Source organism: Narcine bancroftii, chromosome 5, assembly GCF_036971445.1.
Source record: "Narcine bancroftii isolate sNarBan1 chromosome 5, sNarBan1.hap1, whole genome shotgun sequence".
In the NCBI taxonomy this organism is placed as follows: Eukaryota; Metazoa; Chordata; class Chondrichthyes; order Torpediniformes; family Narcinidae; genus Narcine; species Narcine bancroftii.
The window spans coordinates 78,121,317-78,135,039 of NC_091473.1; the positions used below are offsets into that span (position 1 = coordinate 78,121,317).

Below are 13,723 nucleotides of genomic sequence, written 5' to 3' on the forward strand. Positions count from 1 at the left end.
TCGATGTTGGTGATGAAGTCATTCCAATGAATGTTGAGGATGGAGCGGAGACAGCGCTGATGGAAATGTTCTAGGAGCCGTAGGTGATGCCGGTAGAGGACCCATGATTCGGAGCCAAACAGACAACGGCTCTGTACACGCTGATCTTTCTGTGTTTCTTCAGGTGGTTGTTTTTCCAAACTCTTTTGTGTAGTCTTCCAAAGGCGCTATTTGCCTTGGCGAGTCTGTTGTCTATCTCTTTGTCGATATTTGCATCAGATGAAATGGTGCAGCTGAAGTAGGTAAACTGGTTGACCATTTTGAGTTCTGTGTGCCTGATGGAGATGTGGGGGGGCTGGTAGTCATGGTGGGGAGCTGGCTGATGGAGGACTTCAGGCTGACTTCCAAGCCAAACATTTTGACAGTTTCCGCAAAACAGGACGTCATGCGCTAGAGAGCTGGCTCTGAATGGGCAACTAAAGCGGCATCGTCTGCAAAGAGTAGTTCACAGACAAGTTGCTCTTGTGTCTTGGTGTGAGCTTGCAGGCGCCTCAGATTGCCATCCATGTGGTACCGGATGTAAACAGCGTCTTCATTGTTGAGGTCTTTCATGGCTTGTTTCAGCATCATGCTGAAGAAGATAGTAAGAATCTTACAGCAGAGAAAATGTCATTTGTCCCACTGTGTCTGCATTAACCTTCAAAAAGTTCAATATAATTATATAATTGCATTTATGCTCATTTTGAAGAACTCCACCCTTACTCACCCTTCATATCAAAATAGCTTGATGTTTTTTTCTTTCTTGAATACCCAGAATTGTATTTGAACTAATTACTTCAGCCACTCCTTTTGTTAGCGAGTACCTCATTGATCATACCACACTGAGGCAAGTTTCTTCTGAGTTCCCAACTAGATTTCTTGGTGATCATCTTGTATTGACGGTCTCTAGCTTCACTCCTTCCTACAAGGAGAAGATGTCCATTGTGTAAAATTTTTCACTCTCCTAACATGCACTACATAAAAGTGCGAGAGAAACTCAACAGGTCACATAGTGTCCATTGGAAGCAAAGGTATATCACCAATACTTGGCCTAAGCATTTTGTCAAGGAGCATGTTGAAGGCCTCAAGCTCAAAATGTTGGTTATGTACTTTCCTATGGATGCTGTGTAACCTGCTGATTTTCTCCTGCACTTTTGTGTATTACATTACAATCACGGTGCCTGCAGGTTTTCCTGTTTAACAACAATTTTAACAACTACAGTAAAATCTTCATTATCCAACACCTACATGGATCGCGGATGCCGGAAATGTGAATTTTCCAGTTGACTAAGACTCAATCTTACAATGCATTAAAAATACACTATTTAAAAGACAAAAATAACAATGCAAAATGTAAAGTAAATTTTTTTAAATCAGTAATTATGTAAAGTTCATTTTAATCAAGTAATTCCTGTAATTTACAAAATTTAGATTCGAACCCAGTTCACTGGGGTTTTAACAGTGTTGCACTAGCCACTGCACTAACCAAGCTGCCATCATAATAAAATCCCCTGACCCCAAGTTTACAGATAAAGCTTAATACTAATAAAGATAAAGACTTTACCAACACTTTAGGAGAGTCGCCCCAGCAGCCAGGGGTATCGACTGGCTCTTCATCCTGGCATCTCGGTGAGACCTTTGGCACAACCCAACTCACCTCCATGCCAGTATCCCAGTCAGGCCCTAGGTGCATCTTCTTTTAAATTTGAATCCCAGTCACTGGCACTGTAACAGTGTTATGTTAGCCGCAATACTAACCATCATAATTAACCTGACCCCACAAGTTTACAGATAAAGTCTTACTAATATACTTAATGATATACTAATAAAGATAAAGACTCTTACCAGACACTTTAGAGTCCCCCAAGTGGCGATCAGAATCAGCTGGCTCTTCATCCTTGGTGCTGCCATTTTAATAAACTTTATTCAAACAGTTGCTGCAATCAGGGAATGGCTGGGGAGAACCGCTGGCTGAATGTTTGCTCCCAAGGGATTGCGTGTTGCTTCGAAGATCATTTACTTTTACAATGTTAATTTTTTATTTAAACTTTTATTTAAAATTATATTTATTCTTATTTTTAATTTGTGTATTTATTTCCTTTTTTGCCAGTTGTTTGATTTCCTAGTTGATTCAATGCCAGATAATTTGGATTTTACTGTACGGGTAGTCCCGACTTGTAAACGTAATGGGGACCAAAGGATTGGTTGTCACTCAGGTTAGTTGTAAGTCAGATTCTCTCGACCGCACATGCCCAAGGTCATGCAGCATTCAACAAATGAACCTTTAATGGGGACCTTGGGCTGCCACAGGGAACTGGGACCCTCAGGCTGCCTTGGGGAATGGGGGCCTTGGGCGGCCGAGGGGGGATGGGAACCTTGGGCTGCCAATGGGAAATTTGGACTGCCGACAGGGAATGGGGACTTCGGGCTACTGCCGGGAGCAGGGACCACTGTATACAGCACTTTTAGTGAAAAGTATGCCCTTGTATAGTAGTTTTAATAAACATTGTTTTAAAAATTTGGTTGTATGTGCGAGTGGACGTAACTCGGATAGGTCAGAAGTTGACTACCTGTATATTGAGATAATTTTAATCACAATTTTTTTTCAGCAAGCAAGAATTTCAGAACATCTGTACATTGGACTTGCATGTAAACTTGTACTCCATTGGGTCACTCATAGGCAGAGAGATACAATGGGGAATTCAGCCACCGATTCCATGCCAACCTGAACTCGTTTTATTTTCCACCATTTGCATCAACTAACCCCTCCCCCCACCCCCCACCCATTGTATCACTCATCTACACATGTAGGTAAATTTAAATGACCAATTAACTTAAAGATAAAAAAAATCCAGACATTATATCCTTTCGTGTGAGCCATGACACTTCATTATTTGTAACTCACTTGTGTGTCTCTATACCTATATTTTTGTTAGCATGTCTTTTATTGAATGGAGCCGACTGCTCATACTTTACTGCTTTAATTCATAATACAAAAGTTGCTGGCCAAGGGCATCCTGGATACGTTCACCAAAGTCTTCCGCAGTGTTAGGGTCTTTCATAGTATAAGCAAAGTCTCTGTGAAATCCACTAAAATGTCAAGAAACTTTTGATAGCAAACAAACCTACAGCCCTAAGACTTGCCAGATGTAAAATCTGGAATGTGCCTGAATATCTAGAAACAATCAAAAACCATTCAAATAAAAAAAAGCAATTTTTTTTGGTTAAATGCTGAGTTACCTAGTTACAATAATTGAAAATAATTGAAGAATTATTGCAAACAATTATTTTTCTTCCTTGCAGTTGTAAAATTTCCATCACAGCGAATAGACTCATAGATCCAACCTCAGATCTGATTGGAATCTATCAACTATTTAGGCATATGAATAAACATGAACAAAATTCTAATTTCTTTGAATTTATGTGGTTAAACACCAGAAATTCATCATAGAGCTGCTAGGATTTTTCAATAAGATTCAGCCCAATAAAGACAGCTATGCACAATATTACCACAGGGAACAAAGAAATCTGCAGCAATAGTACAGGCCCTTTAGCTGCAGTGTGGTGCAACCTAATAACCTATTCTTAACAACTTCCCAGAATTTCCCTACTTCACAATTCTCCATTTTTCTCAGATACCTATCTAATAGATTCTTCAAATATCCTATTTTACCTGCCTTCACTACCACTGCTGGCAGCACGTTCCATAAATCCACCACTCACTGCATGATAAACTTGTCTCTTACATCCCCACTGTACTTACTCCCAAGCACCTTAAAATTATGCCCCCTCATGTTAACCATTTCGGCTATAGGAAAAAGCCATCCACATGATCAATGCCTCCCATCATCTTGTATCAGGTTACCTCTCTTTCCCATTACTCCAAGGAGAAAAAAACAAGGCATGTTCTCTAGTCCAGGCAACATCCTTATAAACCCTATCTGCACCCCCTCTAAGGCATCCACATCTTCCCTTTAATAAGCTGACCAGAACTGAACACAATCCTCCAAGTGGGGTCTAACCAAGGTCTTGTATAGCTGCAACATTACCTCATGTCACTTGATCTCGTTCCTACATACATCTTCCAAACAATGCTACCAATCTGTCCAGCAGCTTTGAGTGTCCTATGGGCAAGATCCCCAAGATTTCTCAGTTCATCCAAACTGCTCAGAGACCCATCAACATTATATTTTTCCTTTAAATTTTACCTACAAAAATGGTCCACTTCACACTTTTTTGGGTTAAACTCCATCTGCCACATCATTCCTGTTCTGCATCCTATCAATGTTTCTTTGTAATCTTCGGCAACCCTCGAAGCTATCTAGAATACCATCCACTTTTGCATCATCTGCTAACTCGCTGACCCACCTTTCTACTTCCTTATCCAGATCATTTATAAAAATCTCAAAGAGGTGATGTCCAAGAATACATCCCTGCATAACACCACTAGTCAGCAACCTCCATGCAGAATATGAACCATCTACAACCACCCTCTGCTTTCTCTGAGCAAGCCAATTCTATATCCATAAAGCAAGGCCACCTTGGATTCCATGCTCCTTACTTTCTGACTGATCCTGTATGGGGAACCTTATCAAATCTCTTCCTAAAATCCATAAATTCATCATCTACTGCTCTATTTTCATCAATATTCTTTGCTACATCTCAAAGAAATAATTCAGGCTTGAGGGGCATGACCTTCTCCTGACAAAACCAAGCAGCCCATCCCAAATCAGCTATGCTTCTCTGAATATTTCTCCAACAGATTGCCACCACTAAAGTAAGACTTTCTAGTCTTATGAGCTGGACAGGTTTTGATAGAAATTTCAATACAAATCCTCCACTTCTCTGTTGTGTAAAGAAATCGTAGTGCATGGTTTATTTTCTGTTTTAGGCCTTTGGGCCTTATTTGCTCATCTTTGTAATTTTTATTCTTATTTTCCTTTCAATATTTTTATTAGTTTCATCATATAAATGTTACATAGGTACATGAGAATAAAATAGAATATTAACAAATTTATGGAATAATACAGATGATATTGTAACCTATGTTACATTAAAAAGAAATGAAAAAATAAACATTAAACCACTATCTTATTTATCTGACCCCACCTTACAGAGGCTATTGGTTTAACACAGACAGACCACTACTAACAAAAATGGAAACCAGTGGGGTCATAAACAAGAAAATAGTCAATCATAACTTTTGAAAATAATTCAGAAAATAACCCATTGAAGTCAGATATTTTGGTTTAGTGTTTTCAATGTAAACAGGACACAGGCACCTTTTTACATTCTACATGGACATGCCCCAAATTGAATTCCTTTTGGACTAATTTAATAGATTTTTTTCAATAGGTAATATTTGTTAAACTCCCGAGAAACCCCATGTTGTTTCTTTTGGGAGGTATATCAAGGATTAGTCCAGATTTAAAATTGGATTGGTTTCACAAATAATTTTTTTTAATCGCATTGGCATTTTCCAGGAAATTTATAGATGTTTCATGGAAATTGGATATGGATTTAGTATAAGATAGGTGGCTTGGTGAAATGTGAAGTTGTATACCTTTAGAAAAGATCACATATAATTTAAAGAACAAATATGATAATTTTTTGAAAATTTGGTTTCCACTTATGCAAAAGATTGCTGCTATAACTTTATAAGTAATTATAATATGTCAATTGGTAGAATTTGGTGTGAATTTTGTCACTCCCTGGCCTCACCTTAATGTGTCTCATTTTATTATTTTATTAGATGTTGTATGTGTGGTTTATATTTATATATATATATGCTTAGATTTTGATTGTTTTATGTATTATACGGTAGTGTTTTATTTCACTACATACTCTATATTTAAAAGATATAATGATAGTTGTAAGTGTTAAAATAATTAGGCCATAATTTATCCATAAGGTAATATCCAGTATTGTTTTTAAAATTCGTCTTTTTTCTTTCTTTTTTCTTTGTTCTTTTTCCTTTTCTTGCTTTCTTTGGGTTTTTCTGTGTTGGAGGGAGCAGGTGGGGGAGAAGAAAATGATAAAAAGCATGCATTTACTTTGATATATAGAATTTTTGGTTCTATATTCAATTTTGTTACATGTCCCAATAAAATAAAATTTGGGGAAAAAAAGAGACAAAGTTAAGATTCATTTCAATAGTGGAACATCAATTTTTTTCCAAAGTCAGACAACCATTGAGTGTGAGTGGGAGGGACAGCATCTTTCCAACTCATTAAAGTGGCCCTTCTTGTGATAAGGGAGGTGAGGGCAACTACATGGGATTGTGAAGCAGTCAAAATTAAACCAGATGGCCCAATTATTCTAAAGAGAACAATAAAAGGATTTGGAATCAAAGTAATATTAAGGACTAAAGACAAAGTACAAAATATCTCTTCCCAAAATCTGGGAAGAGAAGGACATAACCAGAACATATCATACAGTGTACATTCTTCAGTTAAACGTTGATCACATTTAGAAGGGAGATTAGAGTAGAATTTAGCCAATTTAACTTTGGAATAGTGGACCTTAAATTGTTATAAAGAAGGTCTAGCACAAAGAGAGGATGAATGCACTCACTTCAAAATAGAATTCCATGGAGTTTCAGAAAAAACAGTTGAAATCTTGTTCCCACGTTAAAAAAAACAAAATATTTCAGACACATCTATAATTAATTTTATTTGACACTAAATACCAGTTCTGTAACTTCATCTAAACCTTTGTTCAATTTGTTGTAAATCCTCCTCAGTATTAAAACTGCTCCCAAATTTGGTAATTTTGACAAACTCAGAAATTGTTTTCTTGAGTCAAATTGTTACTCTTTCACGGACACAAGTGATTCCAGTGCTAATACTTGGGTGACTTCACTGCTGTTTGTCTACTCATAATGCTGCCACTATGTACAAAAATGATATTACATTTTATATTATTTTACCAGACCTATTTAAATATCTATCTGGCTAAGCGCTGTTTAAATCTGTTCATCTCAATGACATATTCTAAATCATATTAAGTCCATTTGTGCATCACAGTTCTGCTCATTGACCTCATGTTGAAATTCCTCTCTGGTTTACCCTTTCCTATCAGTGTGAGTACAGAGTATTCTATGACCCCAGCTAAGTGAGCACTGTGTATTCTCTAAACTCAGTGTGGGACACTATGCATTCATTGAACTTACAGAGTGTGTATGATGTATGCACTCAATGCACACAGCTGTGTGCATTCTTTGAACTCGACAGTGTGAACCCTTTGATCTGTGACATTTATTTGAAAATACATGTAATATTTAAGTTTTTTGGACCAATTTTTCCGATCAAATTTGGAGAGTTTGTCTTTTACATGGGTTATATGTATATCTGTGATAAGTACCTGCGTTGTTCAGGGCATCAGAAGCTTGGATGACTGGAAGTCCATGTTCGGGCCATCTGGAGCACAGATGGGTGGATGGCTGGGGCAAGGGTCCATGGTCGGGGCGTCGGGAGCTCTATGAGTGGGGAGTCAGGGGCTAGGAGAGAATCTGTGGCCCAGGTGTGGGGAGCTTGGGTGGGCAGGTGGCCAATACCTAGGAGATAGTCTGTGGCCAAGGAGCTCTGGTGGGTGGGCAGCTGTCAAAGCATCAAGTGATCAGATGGGTGGCAATTGGACGGTCAGAAGCTCCAGTGAACGAGCAGCCGGAGCGAGGGCTCACAGTCGAGACATTGGTAGCTCGAATCTTTGGACAGTCAGGGTGATGGGAGCCAGGGCCAAAAATAGCAGGGAGGGGAGAGGTTGATATTTATATGGGACATATGGAAAACATACACAAGATAGTCTCTTATACAATTATGGACAGTAATAATCTGTCAAAGTGTGTACACGCCACCCAAATTCTTAACATTTGTGGTGTATTCACTCGACTTGCTAGATCTCCACAAATGCATTATCTCACACCTCTATGGATTAAGTTCTATTTAAGTTCAAAGATCAAGTTCAAAGTTCAAATTTATTTCAAAGTACACACATGACACCACATAAAACCCTAAGATTCTTTTTCCCTGCAGGTAAACTGCACTCAAGAAAAAAGGTACTTATACAAAAGAGATAAATGTAAAGAAAAAATAATGTAAACATACTGACAGCAATACATGAAAAAAATTAAGTAAGAACTAATGTGCAAAGTAAGGGTCTTTAAATGAGTCTCTGATTGAGTCTGTGGTTTAGGAGTCTGATGGTGGGGAAGTGACTGTTCCTGGTGGTGCGAGTCTTGTGGCACCTATACTTCTTTCCTGATGGCAGCAGTGAGAACAGAGTGCTGGGTGAGGTGGGTCCTCATGGCTCTCCAACAAAAACATTCCATGCAGATTTATTCAATGGTTGGGCAAGTTTTGTCTGTGATGTACTAGTTGCATCCATTACCTTCTACAGGGTTCTCTACTCAGAGGTATCAGGCTGTGACGCAGCTGGTCAGCACACATTCCACTACACATCTTTAGAAGTTTGCCAATGTTTCTGATGTTATATTGAACCTCTGCAAACTCCTGAGGATGTAGAGCCACTGATGTCCTTTCTTCACGTTGACATTAGTGCTTTGGGTCCAGGAAAGATCCTCTGAGATAGTGACTCCCAGTAATTTAAACTTGCTCACCCTCTCCACTTCTGATCCCCAATGATCCCTGGATTGTACACCTCTAGTTTTCACTTCCTAAAGTCTACAATCAGCTGCTTGGTTTTGGTGACATTGAGTGAGAGATTTTGTTAGTACCTAATTCAGCCCAGTTTTCAATCTCCCTTCTGTTTGGTGACTTATTGCCCTTTTATACAGCCCCCCAACATGGTATCATCAGCAAATTTGTGGTTGTTGGTTTACCGAGCCGCACAGCCATAGGTGTAAACTGAGAAGAGTAGGGCCCTAAGAATTGTTGGCTGAATTACTGAAAATGATGAGTCATCACTCAGCCAGTGGTGGCAGAATGGAATGATCTTCCGAATGAGATAGTTGCGGCAGGGTCCATTCTGTCATTTAAGAGAAAGTTGGATGTGTACGTGGAGGAGAGGGGGTTGGAGGGTTATTGGCGGAGAGCGAGAGGTTTGAGCTAGTGGAGTTGTTCTAGTGAACCGGTGCGGATTCGAAAGGCCAACATGGCCTGTTTCCGCTCCATAAATGGTTATATGGTTAACACAATTCTGTAGTGTTCCATTACTGATGAAGATTGTGGAGGAAATGTTCTTGCCAATCCTCACTGATTCTGGTCTGAGGTGAGGAAATCCAGGATCCAATTACACAGTGGAGTATTGAAACCCAGGTTTTAACTTGAATTAAATTTAAATTTAAATTTAGACATACGGCACAGAAACGGGCCATTTTGGCCCATAACTGGCCTGTGCCACCCAATTTACGCCAATTAACCTACACCCCTGACACAGTCCAAATGGTGGGAGAAAATTGGAGACCCCCCGGGAAAAAAAAGCACGTAGACATGGGGAAATCTCCCTACAGACAGTGTGGAATTCGAACCCTGGTCCTGATGGCTAGTGATTTAAAGGTGATGAGCTAACCACTATGCCAACCATGCTGTCCCTTTGGACATACAACACAGTAACAGGCCATTTCGACCCACGAGCCCTTGCTGCCCAATTACATCCAATTGACCTACAACCATTGGTACATTTTGAAGGGTGGGAGGAAACTGAAGCCCCTGGGAAAAACCCACATGGACACATGGAGATCATACAAACTCCTCCTTACAGGCAGTGCAGGATTCAAGCCCAGGTCTCAAGTGTTGCGCAAACTGCTACGCCAATCGTGCTTGGAGTTTGCTGTTTCGTTTTGAGAGGATCATGGTGTTGAATGCTGAACTGTAGTTGATAAAGAGCATCCTGATATATGTGTCTTTGCTTCTTTTAAAGAAGATAACCCTCTTATTATTTCCAATTTTACTGTGTTAACTCCATCTACTCTTTCACAACCATTTACTTCAACTGCAATATCCTTCTATTTTGTGATGACAACCACAAAATGCTATTGACAACTTCACTTACATTCACTGCTTCCAACTAAAGAAACATTTTTGATCCCTGATTGGTCATTAGAACAGTATTTCTCATTCCTCTTCCAGTATATATTTTCTTTAACTTAATTTTCTTTATCGGTCTACAAACTGGAAGTAAATAATTTTGCCTCTAATTGTTGTTGCTGTCTGCGTTCCTAACCTATCCTTTTACTCATGGTACCTGAAGAGTCAGTACAAAACTACAAAGCCATTATATAAAGTTATCTGGGGAAGAAAGCCTTTTGATTATGTTATCTTGATCTCTTTTGATCTTGGTACTCAATTGGCTGCCGACAATATCAAATTGCTTTGCTTATCAAACAGTTGTTGATGATTTTTCATCTTGATAGATCAGAATGCATACATGATGAAGACATACCGAGCATTTTTGTAGTGAATCTGCTGACTGGTTCCATGAGGTTTCTGCTTAATTTTAGTTTCAAAAGTGCAAAGGCCAACCAGAGAAATTGAATCAATGAACCAGATTATTCTCTATCAATGCAGTGTGGGAAAAATTCAGCAGGTCATGCAGCAACCATAAAAATCAACAGGAGTTGACCTTTCAGGCCTGAGGCCTTCTTTTGCTTTCTATTGATGCTGCATGACCTGCTGAGTTTCTCCAGCATTTTTGTTTATTGTTCTAGCATTCTATCATTTGCTAAATTCTGCCTACTTCTATCAATGGCTGTTTTCCCTCAGAATTAGAATTATTTGGGAGCTTTGGAGTTTTTAATATATTTCTCTCAAAAGCTTTTTTTAGAATGAAGGATGGCACAAGCTTATATTCTGTACCAAAACTTTACTTCCAATATTATTTCAGCAATTATCTGAAATGTTTAATGCCTGAAGCCAAACCTGGGTCATTTGAACTTTACAAAACCCAAATGGCACTTTTTAAAATGAGTAAAATTATTGGGTGTTGTGTACCTGAGTTGGTAAATATGATATGGACCAGTCATGATAGATAAGTGCCTTCACAGTATGAAAGGTCTGCCCCTGTTTCTAACTTTGATAGGGTAAAGAATTTCAAAAAGAAACATGCCTTTTGAGAAAAGAAACTACTCCTCCACTCCATCTGAAATGAGCAATCTGTATTCTGAAACTATGTTCCCAAGACCTGGATACCCATGGGACATTGCTTCTCCATCTCTGACTGTAAGGGATGCCAAACTATTTCTGCTGACAGTGAATCTTTGTCAGCTTTACACCAGACTATTTCATGTAATATTTCACCTATTTTATCATATGGCAATAAAGGAAATATTGGCTCAGAATCCACCTTAACAAGCTTGCTCAAAATTTTAAATATTTTATTAAGATCACCTCTCATTCTTCCATATTCTAAAGAACATAAGCTTAACCTGTCTTCAGACATCAACCCCTTAATTTCAGAAAACAAACTAATGAACCTTCCCTGGATGCCTCCAATTAAAGTAAATATAGTGGAGCCAAAAGCGACTGCATATAATGGAATCCAAGTTTTAAAATAAGAATAAAAGCCTGTAGATCAATGACTCAGTCTCAGCCTCTCGAGTTATTTACTGCACGTCAGGAGGTCTTCACGACCATCTTCAACATCTTGCTGCTTCAGTCCATCATTCCTGTAGGGTTCAAGATTGCCACCATCATCCCAGTACCTTAGAGGGTGACAATAACAGGCTCAATGACACTGCCCTGTGGCACTGACCTCCATTATTATGAAATGCTTCAAGTGTCAGGTGATATAATTAATCAAGCACACCTCCCAGTGATGATGGACCCATTTCAATTCACCTATAGAAGAAACTGTTGCACAGATTATTGTATAGCCTTCTCGCTTCACTCTGTCCTTGCCCACTTGGAGAACTACACCTCATACACTGGGCTGCTTTTCATTGACTTCAGCTTGGTGTTTAATATGATCATTTCCTAGATGCTGGTGGAGATGCTATCCTTGCTGGGACTTAACACCTTTCTCTGTAATAGGATTCTGGACTTCCTAGCAGAAACTTTGTCTGAGTTGGTTGCAGAATGTCAAGCACCATCATGCTGTCAACTGGCATATCTCAGGGCTGTGTGCTCAGCCCGCTCCTGTACATGCTGCTGTTTACATTACTAACCTGTGAGTGCATCGTCAGATCCAGCTCCAACAGTGTCATCCAGTTTGCAGATGATGAGTCATACTTCAGAGAAGAGGTGGAAAATCTCGTGAAACGGTGCAAGAGTAACAATCTGAGTCTCAACATCGACAAGATGAAAGAGATGATCATGGACTTCAGGAGGACTGGAATGACAACCCTCCAGTACACATCAACAACTCTGTAGTAGAGAGAGTGAAAAGCATCAATTTCCTTGGCGTTCACTTAACTAGTGAACTATCATAGGCACTCAACATCTCCTCACTTGTCAGGAAGGGGCATCAGTGACTGCACTTCCTGAAAAGACTGAAGCAGGCAAGGCTACTGGCCACCATTATGTAAAACTTCTATAGAAGCTCTATCGAGAGTGCCCTGCTGGCTGCATCACAGTGTAGAAATGGATTGGCAGTCAATCCACAGGACAATAAGAATGGCAGAGAGGATCACCGGACTCTCCTTCCCCATCAACAACATGATCTACCAGGATCGTTGTCTGAAGAGGGTGTGCAAAATCAATGAGGACCCCTTCCACCTGCACAAAGCATCCTCCAGCTGCTTCCATCGGGGAAGAATACAGGAGTAGGAAGTGTTGAAGAAACCATAAATTTGCAGATGGATGTAGACAGATTAGGAGACTGGGCAAAAATATGAGATGAGATATAACGTTGAGATGAGATATAACGTTGAGAAATGTATGGTTCTACATTTTGGCAGTGGAAATAAACAGGCAGAATACTATTTGGATGGGGAGAAAATTCAAACTTTGGAAGTGCAAAGGGACCTGGCCATCCTTGTGCAGGGAAATCAAAATGTTAATGACCAGGTGGGATTGGTAGTGAAGAAAGTGAATGCTATGTTGGCATTCATTTCAAGAGGAATAGTGTATAAGAGTAAATAGGTTTTAATGAGACACTATGGGGCATTGGTGAGACCTCATTTGGAGCACTGTGTGCAGTTTTGGGCCCCTGAACATTGAAAGGATGTGATGCTGTTGGAGGGGGTGCAGAGGAGATTTACTAGGATGATTCATGGAATGCAAGGTCTAACGTATGAGAAACATTTGGCAGCTCTTGGATTGAAAGGGGATCTTATAGAGACATTTCGAATTTTGAAAGGTTTTGACAGGGTGAATGTAGATGTTTCCCTTGGTGGGTGAATCAAGGACAAGGGGTCACAGTCTTAAAATTAGAAGTTATCCATTTAAAACAGAGATGAGGAAGAACTTATTTAGTCAGAGGGTCGTTGATCTGTGGAACTCGCTACCGCATACAGCGGTGGAGGCCAGATCACTGGGAGAACTTAAGCAAGAAATTGATAAGTATCTAATTAGTAAGGGTATCAAGGGACATGGGGAAAAGGCTGGAAATTGGAACTAGGTGTGAGCATAGATCAGTTCAGTGTAGAGTCATGGAACAGAATCGATGGGCCTAGTGGCCTGCTTCTGTTCCATTATCTTGTGATTTTGTGATATCCAGCACCACCAGGCTAAGGAACTGCTTCTTCCCTCTGGCATTGAGAAGGCTGAATGACCAAAAGATCTGCTCACACTAACCATCCGAGACTTTC

At 39.6% G+C, this 13,723-nt stretch overlaps 1 long non-coding RNA gene across 1 annotated transcript in view; it reads right to left on the bottom strand.

The window, feature by feature from the left end:
• Positions 1-2,851: 2,851 nt before the first annotated feature.
• Positions 2,852-13,723, bottom strand: part of LOC138763567 (uncharacterized) — a 55,141-nt gene continuing 44,269 nt past the window's right edge. Inside the window, exons 2-3 of the long non-coding RNA XR_011357659.1 lie at positions 12,140-12,338; positions 2,852-6,016 (exon numbers count right to left, since the gene is read on the bottom strand). This is a non-coding gene — a long non-coding RNA (uncharacterized lncRNA). The remainder of the gene's footprint in view (positions 6,017-12,139; positions 12,339-13,723) is intronic.